The sequence below is a fragment of the Muntiacus reevesi genome, chromosome 2 (genome assembly GCF_963930625.1).
Source record: "Muntiacus reevesi chromosome 2, mMunRee1.1, whole genome shotgun sequence".
In the NCBI taxonomy this organism is placed as follows: Eukaryota; Metazoa; Chordata; class Mammalia; order Artiodactyla; family Cervidae; genus Muntiacus; species Muntiacus reevesi.
Genome location: NC_089250.1, coordinates 93,227,041 through 93,239,701, shown reverse-complemented (window position 1 = coordinate 93,239,701; position 12,661 = coordinate 93,227,041). Strand labels below are relative to the sequence as shown.

General features: G+C 35.1%; 1 pseudogene; it reads right to left on the bottom strand.

The window, feature by feature from the left end:
* The window catches only part of LOC136157216 (RAB11-binding protein RELCH-like), a 91,604-nt pseudogene that overhangs the window by 32,002 nt on the left and 46,941 nt on the right, over positions 1 to 12,661 (bottom strand).

The window sequence follows — 12,661 nt, the reverse complement described above, 5'->3', positions numbered from 1 at the left end:
GTTAAATCACTGGGTTGGGCAACAGAAATAGTAGCATAATTTATATCCCACATATTATTTCCTAATAGCATTTTAAAAAGATAACATGAGCATTTACAATAACCTAGAATACAACAGCTAGAGAAAACCCAATACAGCTGTTTACCTGTTCCCAACATTGTGGTAAAAGTTAAGCTTCAACACGTGTGGGTCCAACATGATGTGCAAATGCCACACAGCCCATCAGTATCATTTGCCTGAAAGACACAGAATTAATGCATGTAGACTAGCATTTGCATTAGAAAGCACACTAGGACTAAGGGTTAAAGGAGTCAGCTCTAATTATTGTGGAGTACAACTATTTTTGTACAATCGAATTTGACTTTTGACTTTTCCCAGTGGAAAGGCTGCCCCAAGGGAGTGAGTTTCTTAAGACTAGTCCTTCCAGCAACAGCAACACCATTTGAGAGATGTTGTGAAGAGATTCTCTACTGCTGTAAAGATGAATCTCCTAAATTAAGTTCCCATATATATAACACATTCTGAGATTATGTTTAATGCTTCCATTTCTAATGAATTTCAGTTTCTAGTCACTAAATCAATTTACGATTATTTTCCCAGTATTCCTATAACTCAGTTTCCCAGGGGGCATAGTGGTAAAGAATCCACCTGCCAATGCAGCAGACCCAGATGACACAGGTTCAAACCCTGGACTGGCAACGTCCCCTGGAGGAGGAAATGGCAACCCAGTCCAATATTCTTGCCTGGAAAATTCCATGGACAGAGGAGCCTAGCCTACAGTCCATGGGGTTGCAAAGAGTTGAACACGACTGAGCAGACAGATTTCTGTAATTAAAAACTATGATACCGTATCAGTAAAATGATACTTAAGTGAGAATTTTTGGTATGGAACCCAAGATAACTGTGGTAAGCAGCTTCTGACATGATTCCTAATGAGGTCTGTCTCCCGATATTCATGCCTGTGTGTAATCCCATCTTGGTGAGTGTAGACTGGACCCAATGATTTGCTTCTAACAAACAGAATAATGGCCAAAGTGATGGGATGTCACTTATGAGATCAGGTTACAAAGGCCTGTGACATCCATATCGTGAGACAGTCTTTTCTGCCTTCTCAGCTGGCATCCTCTGAAGACACTACCATGTTGAATGGTTTCATGTGGAGAGAAACTGAAGGCAACTTCTGGCTATAAGTCAGTGAAGGAGGAACCAAGGCCTGCAGTCCAAAGATCCATGAGAAACTGAATCCTGCCAATGACCAACCACATGAATGAGCTCAAACGCAAATCCTTCCCCCAAAGACGTTGAGGTGACTACAGCCACAGACAACACCTTGACTACAGCTTTATAAGAGACCCAGAGGAACTGACTCACATAAATCATAATACAAGTGTTACTTTAAACCATTTTCTTTTGGGGTAATTTGTTATAAAACAATATATAAATAACTAATCTGATAGTTTCATTTGATGGTGGATTTACAGTTCAAAATTTTGAAAAAGATTTTTCACTTTTCAGAATGAAGGTACATTTAAAATGACTCTGAAAGTCACAATGGTAAGTTTCTTTTTTTTTTTTTTTACTTCTGATTACCTATGACTTCAAAACCAGTAAAACTTGATGGAAAAAAAAAGCATGTTTTCCAGAGATGTTTCAAAGTAGCCAACTTTAAGGAAAACCAAAACAGAATGTTTAATTCATATCAACTATAAAAGCAATTACTCATTGCTGTTTCTTAAAATATGTCAATTTAACTGAAAATTGAAGAGTGACTTTACGTTTCTACTTAGTCTATCCAAGTCAGCTACAACTGTTCTCTCAGGCTGAGAAGAACAATGACAGACAATAAGTATATGGGCGGTAGGAAAATATTGAGCCAATACGTCTTCACTGTATACGGCAGCTTCCTTTCACCATAACCTTGTCATTTTTATCTACATGATTTCCCTTTATACTTATATCATTGTCTGCTCTGATGGCTTCTCAATTTTTCTTTTTCTATTTTCTCCTACTTTAGGAAGGCAAATAAAGTGAATAAAAGACAAATGGAAAAAGAAATTCCCAGGCTTTAAGATAGACATTTAGCTTCCCACTAAAAATTTCTTCATTTCTGATCATTTCTACCACTACTAAAATAATGAGAAGTCATATACACAGGTTTCAGAAATATTTGATAATTATAATAAGTGAACTGTTGAAATTTAAGCATTTTGAACAAATGTAAGAAGTATATACTTGTATAAGACCTTCATGTGAAATAACTTTAAATCATGAGTCATCATCACTATATTAAACATGTACAAATTTGTTCAAAAAATGTTAAGCCCCTCAAAATAAACTTCTTAGTCAGCAGAATTAAGAGTCACAATTGTAAAAAGTAGGTCAGTTTTGAAATATACTTGAAAACAGAAAAGATCAGATGGCTACAGATTATTAGTAGCATTGGAAATAGACTCCTGTGATAGTAAAAATACTATTTCTACTTGTGAGAAATCATTAATACTGTTCCTACTTGTGAAATTATTTGACTGGTATTTTACACAATGGGCTTCCCTTGTGGCTCAGCTGGTGAAGAATCCTCCTGCAATGCAGGAGACCTGGGTTCGATCCTTGGGTTGGGAAGATCCCCTGGAGAAGGGAAAGGCTACCCATTCCAGTATTCTGGCCTGGAGAAATTCCATGGGCTATAGTTCCAATACTTTGGCCACCTGATGGAAAGAACTGACTCACTGGAAAAGATCCTGATGCTGGGAAAGATTGAAGGCGGGAGGAGAAGGGGACGACAGAGGATGAGATGGTTGGATGGCAGCACCGATTCGATGGACACGAGTTTGGGTAAACTCTGGGAGTTGGTGATAGACAGGGAGGCCTGGCGTGCTGCAGTCCACAGGGTCACAAACAGCAGGACACGACTGAGCAACTGAACTGACACAATAGGTGGAAATATGGTGTTGGTTATGGCTGCTAGCAAAGAATTACCAAAAACGCAATATAGCTGACCATAAAATTGGACAGTCCTTGTGTCCTCCTTAGGACGCAAGGAAGCTTGTGATCCAGTAAGTAAAGAAAAGTAATAACTGATTATATGTCAAACTTATGCTAATTTAAAACTTTTGCTTTATTTTTTATTCATATCAAATATAGTTAACAGTTTAGCTTACTTAAATAAATAACTTTATTTCTGAAAAGTGGAGGATCAACTGTGAATATGCGTGTTTAAATCCTGATGTATCTTGACCTGAAGTCATGCCGATGGGTACTTTTGGCCACCAGGTGGCAGCTGTCAGCTTTACATGCGGTCTGTAAAAACGGGCTATGTAAATTGAGAGATTTTTGCCTTGTACTCTAAAAATGACAGTGTAATAAGTAGTATTTAATTATCAATTAAGTTTCCAAGATAGGAAATAGCATTTTCAAGGAGAAGATAAAATACTCATTTTCCTATATAGCACCATCAAATTGTCCTCAGAAAATTTTCAGTTTGCAAAGAATGGAACCTGATTGAATTTCCCTTACTTCTATTCAGCTAGCATGTAGATTAATCTTGACTGGATCCTGAAAAAAACATGCCTCTCTGCTTGCTCAGGTATATTTTAATAAGGGTAGGAAAGACATACCTGTTCACAGAGTTTAAAAGTCTACATGACTTTTTATTCTCATGGTGGAGAGATTCCTTGTGTTTTAAATTTTGGGCTTGATTTGTCTTCCAGTTCACTTTATGATTTTCCAACATTCTCAGAAGAGAATCAGTAAAACAAGAACTAAAATTATATCAAGTTACCTAATCTTAATGTACAATTCTATTGTTTTGCGAATGTATAAGCAAAAATTATCTGCTTATTAAGATAGAAAATTGCAATGTGGAAACATTTCAACAGCTCAGTCTTGTCCAACTGGTGCTTAGTCTGCTTACCCTCCACTAGGATATTCTGTTCACGTTCACACTTGCACAGCTTCTCCTAGTATTTAAAAGTCTACTTTCTGGGGAGACATCTATCATGGTTGCCTGAGCAAAAAACCCATTCCCCTTTCTTCCAGAAGTCTCTTGGGTATGTGTCTTGTCCCCCTGCCCCCACCACTCTCATGCCCCTCGACACCCCCAAGTACAACTCATTTCTCCACTCAGGCATCCTTGATTGTGGGCGTTTGAATCAGGACTAACCAAAACACTGTATCCCTCTAACCATACAGAAACTGCTTTACAGATAGCTTGGTGATGCAGACATTCCTATGTTAAATATTTTATTTCTGGTAAAGCATAACTATTAAGAGGCCATGCTGTAACTAGTTCATCTGTGGGGGGAAAAGGGAAACATTTAGGAGTTCTTGGAAATCAAATGTGAAAGATAAAAGCAAAAACTTAATGGAATAATTAGCAGTCCAAAGATAACGAACACAAAAGTGCAGAAGTTCAACATAAGTAGTTGGGATGACAAGAAGAAAAACAATATAGGGCATTCATTGCGAACAAGGTCAGTGTTTCCTTTATTAAAAGAGACCTTAGAAAGAAAAGATGGCATTAAGATAAAAAAGGTAATCATGATGCCAAATTAATAAAATGAGCAAGTCAACATTATATTTACTTCCCAAAGAAGCAGTCATATTCACCTCTGCTCATCATCTGGCCTCTTGATCAAACTGAAAAGTATGTGGAGAAGCTGGTCTCTCTCCTTAGGCTCAGGATGCCGGCAGGCTGTACACAATATGAGGGGGATCAACTCCTAAAGAAACACAAAGGTGGAAAAAGTCAAAATAAAAATGCATTGCAGAATAGTCTTTTCCCCTCAAAGTATTCATAAATGGAAGTTTTAAATGAAATAAACATCAACAGAGAGAGGAGCAAATTTTTATTTTGTAAGGCTGATAATTCAAGAGAAAAACATAAACATAGTTACAGAGAGATTGTGCAGAAGGTGCACATCACAATGCAATAAAGTAACTTACGATTGAACTAACCTTGTTTTCTCATCCAATACCTCCCAAAGGTCTATTACCTTTTACACTAAGTAACATTTTATCTTACTATAAGCTGATATAGTAGTTTAAATTTTGAAAGTGCTTTTAAATAAAAACTTGCAGAAGTTAACTATATTTTAAAACCTAAAATGAAAAACAGAAAATAAAGATAACTCTTCATACTTCCATAAGCACAGTAGGATCAGAAATAATTAATAATTTTATACCCATAGCACCTAACCTAGTGGCCAATTAAAAAGACCATCTTCAGAGCCGGGGGACGGCGACAGCTGGGTGGCAGGCCGAAGGCGGGGGGGAAAAAAAAAGACCATCTTCACAGGTGTTGAAAGCTCCCCATAAAAACATTTGCAGAAATGTTCTATTTTGAAATGAAAATTTTAAATATTTTGTTCCACTTTCAACATACAGAGGTAAATTTAGTATTTTCAAGGAAACAGACAGGAGTTTACTTCTCTTTTAAAAAGTATTTGAAAATTAAAGCTTCTTCACATTTTAATTAAACTGAGGTAAAATCCTAAAATACATTTAAAAGATATTAATGTTTTTCACTTTTGAAGCAGATTTGCAAATCTAATGAAATAAAAGTTCAAAAGTGATAAAGTATTTTTGGAGAGAAACCCTCTAAGTTATTTTGCACATATTTTAAAGAAATCACTATGATATAATAAAAAGGGTAGAATGAGTATTCTCATTTATTTTTCCCATCTACCTCCCTACCCACCAAAAAGTACTAGCAGATTTAAAATAGGAATCAATCACTATGTACTAATGCATGATGCTTTAAAGAAAAGTCTACATTATTCTGAAGATGCTCCCTTAGAAACAGATGATATGCTTTTAGAGAAGTTGAGACTAAAACTAAGGCATGACTAGAAGTCCTTTCCATTATTTCTAATGTCTTACATATATTATGTTAAATTATAATTACGTGATATAAACTTAAATTCAAAGCACAAAGATGTAGATAAGAAGAGGAAAAGCAAATCTGAGAAGCAAAAACAAATTTAAAACACTTATTCTGGAAAAGGAAATGGCAACCCACTCCAGTATTCTTGCCTGGAAAATCCCATGGACAGAGGAGCCTGGTAGGCTACAGTTCATGGGGTCGCAGACTAAGCAAATATACTTCACTGGTTGAACTTATCTTTAAGATTGAGAACTGGGAGAAGTGATTTGCAACATATATAATCCACAAAGAGTGGAAAAAAGAAAATCTATAAATAATAAGAGAAACTTATTAGAAAAATGGGCAGTAAAGAAGCAGACACTTCACAGAAGTAGAAACACAAATACGAAATTAGAAAAGGCACTCTACTCTCATTAGTAATCAGCAAAATGTAAATCAAACCATGAGGTTCCATTTTAAATGTACCAAACTGACAAAATTTAAAAAGCAAACAATACGAAGTGTTGACACAAAGGGAATTTTTAATACACTATCAGTTAGTTTAAATTAATATGACTATTTTGGAAAATAATTTGTCTGGCAGAAAACAACTTATGTAGCAAAAAAAAAAAAAAAAATCTAGGAAAATGAAAATCCACATGACCTATCAATTTCCACTCCAAAGACTACTCTAGAGAGAGTTTTGCACTTACATATTCACCAAGTGACATGTATAAACATATTTAGAACATCATTGATTTTAACAGCAAAGAAAAGGAAAACTAGAAGTAATTTCAATTTTTACCAAGAAGAGAAATGAATTACAAAATGTTCAAAAAAGAGAAATGAATGAACTATAACCACATGCATCAATATGAATAAATCTAAAATTAAAAGTGAACAAACCAAGTCTCAGAAAATATGATATGCTTTCTTTCATACAAATGTCAAAAACGTGCAAATGTAAGCTATATATTATATGAAAACATACAAGGTAAAGCTATTATAAACAAAAAAGTAAGGAAATGCTAAGTACAAAATTCAAGATCATAGATATCCCTGGGAGCAGTGGAGGAAGAGGGATACAATTGGAAATAACCACATTGGATGCTTCTTAGGTACTGAACATTCATATATTGATATATACATCACTGAAGTATTAACAATTTTTAAAAATTCCTACTTGACAAGTAACTTCAATATACCAATCTACAGAACAGCAGTGATGACCTTGGCACTTGTCTAAAATCATATGCAAAATATGAAGACAAATGTATGTATATGTATAACTGAATCACTTTGCTATACAACAGAATTTAACATTGTAAACCAATACGTCAATAAAATTTTAAAGTAAAAAAAAAAAAAAACAACCCACTTATTCTGCCATCTTTCAATAGCAACTCACTCCAGTGTTCGTTCTTGCCTGGAGAATCCCAGGGACGGGGGAGCCTCGCAGGCTGACGTCTATGGGGTTGCACAGAGTCAGACATGACTGAAGTAACTTACTAGTAGCAGTAGTAGGTTTTAGACTAGTGAATAACTGAAAAGTGGGGAAAGTAATTTTGCACTGGGATTGGAACAGTATATGTATGGATCCTTGTATTTTGATGTTTTCCAAAGATGCTTACTATGAGGCTTGATGGGTGAGGACCATTAATACCAAGGATCCTTAGAGAATTCCACTGAGATTGCTAAGGGCCAGTGATACTAATGAGAGGACTAGGATGGCACATAAGCATATTCCACTGAGAGTAAAAGTTTAAGGATTAAAAGGTAGTTATTCTAGAAAGTACTAACAAAAAGAGAAAATAATTTTAATGCCTGAAAAATAAAAAAGGCCCTAAATATTTCACTTGTACTTTTCCCTCATGGCCAATCTTTCTCTCCTATGGGTTTTCTTGCTTTCTCCTAACCCTTCTCCCTGCTTCCCAATCATCTCCAAATATTCACTCTTAAACTATCTCACTCTACTCTCTTCCTATTGCATTACTCTTTAAAGAAATAAACTTATGAAGTGTAGGTAAGATATCTGCTCTAACTGCAAGTACATGCATACACCCTCTGTTTAAAATACAGAATAATAATTCATTTCTTTATCTCAAAAACAGGTATACCAAAATAACTGTGCTACTGTTTACTTTTTGTGGCTTAAGTTTTCTTTTCCTTTTTTTTTTTTTTTCAAACCACGAACCTTAGTGATTCTTAATCAAAGAGGAATTTTACATTATACATTACCGTAATGAATCTTTTAACTAGAATGTGGCTACAGATGTGCCAAACCAAGAATGCTAAACTCGGAGTTCGAAGAGCTCCTGTCTCAAAACTCCTAAGTACCAAAGAACCCAGTGAAAATTGTGAACCTCTCTGAGTTTTTGTTTCCTCAACTGAACATACAGGAATTAAGCTGAGTACAGAAGTAAAAAATACATATATTTTATCATTTTCTTACCTATTGCTAATAAGATTGCTAATTTTCCTTTCTGAGATCAAAGCTGGCCTCAAAACCCTTCTCAACACAGCAGCCATTACCAACCAATCCAAACGTACACATAGGAAAGGAAAAAAAAATTGTCAGTCCTTGTCTCCTTGAACTCTAAAATTCTGTGAATTTAGGACTTTAAGAGAAATATTCTTCCACTTTTCTCAATCACAGTTAGTAATAATTTACACTGCCATCTGTTTTTATTTCTTGCTGGCTAAAATAGCAAATGTGGGAAGTCAGTGCCAATACACTTTGGTTGATACTCTACGCCAAGAAGAACTGGGTACATCCTGGCACCTTGATGGCTATGGCCATCATAAAGTGTGCCAAATGGCTTCCTCTTCCTGAGTATCGCTGAGCTGAGAAGAGGTCCAGAAGGTGATGGTAGGAAAAAGTGGAGGCTGTAGTCTGTGACAGAGCCGTCAGGACTTTAATTGCTAAGTTATGACCAACTTCAAATATCCTAATTTCCTCTTCCTCTATCATTCATTTAATCACAACTTCTATTTATACCACTCTTCAAATAATGAATTCTGTAAGTACATTATCTGCTGTGCTGCATATCTTACTTCTTGTAAAGTCACCTTTTTCAAGCTTCTGACGTACTAGTCTATTCACAAGACTCTAGGATTTTCACACTACAGTTGACCCTTAAACAACACAGGTTTGAACTGTGCTGTGGGTTCATTTATATGAAGTGTGTGTGTGCTTAGTCACTCAGTTGTGTCTGACTCTTTGCAACCCCACAGACTATAGCCCGCCAGGCTCCCTTGTCCATGGGGATTCTCCAGGCAAGAATACTGGAGTGGGTTGCCATGTTCTCCTCCAAGAGATCTTCCCAACCCAGGGATCGAACCCAGGTCTCCTGCATTGCAGGTGGATTCTTTACTGTCTGAGCCACCAGGAAAGCCCAAGAATACTGGAGTGCATAGCCTAACCCTTCTTCAGGGGATCTTCCCGACCCAGGAATTGAACCAGGGTCTCCTTCATTGCAGGCAGATTCTTTACCAGCTGAGCTACCAGGGAAGCCCACTTATATGCAGATTTTACCCCATAAACATGTACTACATTACTACACGGATCTGTGGTTGGCTGAATGTAAAGTTACACTTGGATACTGAACTGTGTGGTGGTCAGCACACATAATCTGTGCGCTGTTCAAGGGTCAATGGTATGCATAAATGTATAGATTTGAATCAATATTCTCCCATTGGTATCATCATCTCCAGCTGAAGAAATCTAGTGTTTAAAATAGTTTCCAAAAAAATAAAAATAAATAGTTTCCTTATAATTCGAAATAAAATACTTAAAAACTGGCATCTAGATTTTCAGAAGAAAATGTGACAGTGGTTTTAAAAATGTCTTTGAATAATAACCATGGTGAAATAATAAAGCTTTGATAAACATGATATCCAAAAGGAATCCTTTATCTACCCCGCATAAAAACGTTAACTGAGTCCATATTTGAGAGCAACAGAAATTTTGAATATTTTCAAATATGCTTTGTCAGTTAATGTGTACTGAAGTGAAATATAAAACTGATCTCCTACTGATCATTAGAGAGGAAATCAGTGTAGTAATCCAATTACAGAAGGTATTCCAGCAGTTTCTTACCATGGACACTAGGAAAGATATTTCTAAGGCCTTTAGAACTCATTACTCTGAAAGACTTAGTAATCTACACTTTATTCAAGTAAATGAGTTTTGCTTCAACTGGTTTGACTTCTGCCATTTTGACAACACTAGTTCCCTCCATATGAAGGACCTCCAGCCCTTCCTATGAAATTTTGTACAGAATTAAACAAGAAAGGCTTCCAGTATTTTTCTTTCAGTTTTACAAGTAGAACAAAATAAATTCTAATGATAATAAAGAAATCATTTTCAAGGTTGTAAATGTCTTCAGAGATGATTACATTTGATTTAATGAATACTTTTACTTGACTTTCTCAGTCTTTAAAGATTAATATGTGTTCAGACTACAAAAACAGAAGAAAAATAGTACCTAAACAGGATCTAAAACAATGTGAGTGATCAGATGTTAAAGGGAAAAAATATGAAGTGGGAAATGAGATCAGGCACAATTTAAAATTTTTAAAAGTATGGGAATGTTGATATGATAATGACTCCAAGATCTGAAAGGAATCTAAAATACAAAAGGAAGTATTGCACTTAGATCAGATGCCAATGAGGAAATGTTTGAGTACTTCAGGTCAGGAAGCAAAATTCTACAATTCTAGAAAGGTGGTATCAGTCCAGTTAATTATAGGTCACTACTTGTCTTCATTATTACACTGAAAATATTTCCTATAACCTAAGCTTCAAAAAAATTTTAGATGGCTGTTACTAAATTTATTTCATCTAGTCTTTTGCCTAGGAATTAAGCAATAATGAATTACAATTTAAAGTCAAATACTGTTAAGTATACACCCTTTGATTTGGATTTTCAGTTGAAACTTGTCATGATGTTGGTAGTAACATACAAAGAAAAAAAACATTACAAAGACTTATACAAGGAAAAGACAAGATTACTCACCTCTGGAAAAGTTTTATACTTCAAGGGCTGCTAAAATACCTATTCTTAGAATTATTATCTATAATTCCCAGGTCTTAGCCTTCAGGAAGCCTAACTGAAATACTTTAGTAACTTTTAAACTCTGATACTGCTAAAGAGCATGTGATTTGCTCTGAAAATCACAAGATACACACACACAAACACAACATGGGTAAAGAAGGTAGACCAAGCTTATGCAACTTACTATTTACTTTATTATACTTGTACTACTACATTTGTCTCATACAATTATAAATTATATTATTACCCTTAAGTTAAAAATTTACCACAGAGCAACCACAAATGGTAATGTAAAAGAGTAAAGTTTGGTTTCTTAAAAGATGAACAAGTCTTTAGAGTTACTAGCTAATTTTTAAGGCTTTTAGGGAATTGGTGCTCTCCTTTATCTTTTTTCTTTTTATAGCTTTAATGATATACATTTTACACAATACACTCTAAAACAACCAATGGGTCAAAGAAGTCACTAAGGAAATTAAAATACTTTGAGATAAATGAAAAGCAGAACATACCAAAACATGTGAGATGCAGCATAAGCAGAACACAGAGGGAAATTTATAGCCATAATCACCTACATTTAAAAAAAAATGAGATTCCAGTTCAACAACCTTACCACAAAAAGGAAAAAAACTAAAGGCCAGCAGAAAGAAGAAAATAATAAAGATTACAGCAGAGGTAAGTGAAATATAGGACCGAAAAAAAAAAAAAAAAAAAAACAACCCAGAATCAACAACATCAGAAGTTGGCTCTTTGAAAGGATCAATACAATTGACCATCTTTTACCTTGACTGACTAAGAGAAAAATAGAGAAGATGCAAACAACTAGAATCAGAAATAGAGAAGAGGACATTAGTAACAAACTTAAAAAAAATTAAAAGGATTATAAGTGAATACCATGAACAATGGTCCACCAACAAGTTAGATAATAAATGAACTAATTCGTAGAATCACATAAATGACCAAAACCGACACAAGAAACAGAAAATCAAAACAGACCTATCACAGGCAAATAGATTGAATCAATAATTAAAAAAACCTCTAGGATCAGATGACTTTGCTTGTGAATTCTAAAACACATTTAAAGAATTATTAATACTGATCCTACTCAACTCTTTGAAAAAACAGAAAAGGAGGGACAACTCTTAACACATTCTGTGTGCAAATACTATAAAGAATTTCCTGTTCATAAAATACAAGAGTTAATGCTGTTTGAATGTCAATATTCCTCAAAGGAATCCACAGATTCAGTGCAATTCCTGTCAAAATTCAAACGACTTTTATGGCAGAGACCAAAACTGAGCATCCCATTATGTGGAACCAAAAAGGGCCCTAAATGGCTAAATGATATTGAAAAAGAGAACAAATCTGGAAGACTCATACTTCCTAATTTCCAAACTTACTGTAAAGCTACAGTAACCAAAATAGAGTGGAACAGGCATAAAGATAAATAAACATAAAGACCCATGGCACAGAATTGAAAGTATACAAATGAATCCAAACAGCTACATCAAACTGATTTCTGACAAAGGTGCCATGACCATTCAATAAAGAAACAATTGTCTCTTCAACAAATGGTGCTGGGACACCTGGGTAACTACACGAAAAGAATACAGTTCTGAACTCCTGCCTCACTCCATATATTAACAAAAAACAAAACAAAAACATGGATCAATCACCTAAATATAAGAGCTAAAGGTATAGAACTATTAGAAGAAAACATAGGGGTAAATCTGACTTCAGCTTTGGC